The following is a 269-nucleotide window of genomic DNA, read 5'->3' on the forward strand; positions in this document are numbered from 1 at the left end:
CCCACAGTTCTCTGAGAGCAGCGAGTCGGCCAGCTGTTGCTCACTATAGGGCCTTTCGCACCGCGGGAACCTTTTCATAGTACCAGAATTAATTGTGGAACTACCCACTTTTTGGCGTGTTCGCACCGCCGGAACTGGGTGCTTTTTTAGTACCGGACTGCCTTTTTCGAGAACCAAATTAGCTCCTACTCCGGAGCAGGGTCTAACCAGCACAACTGGTACTAATCGTGACGTAAGTAGACATTGATTGGCCAAACGCGTATGAAAAC

The sequence above is a fragment of the Sinocyclocheilus anshuiensis genome, unplaced genomic scaffold (assembly GCF_001515605.1).
Source record: "Sinocyclocheilus anshuiensis isolate Anshui unplaced genomic scaffold, SAMN03320099.WGS_v1.1 scaffold543, whole genome shotgun sequence".
Taxonomy (NCBI): domain Eukaryota; kingdom Metazoa; phylum Chordata; class Actinopteri; order Cypriniformes; family Cyprinidae; genus Sinocyclocheilus; species Sinocyclocheilus anshuiensis.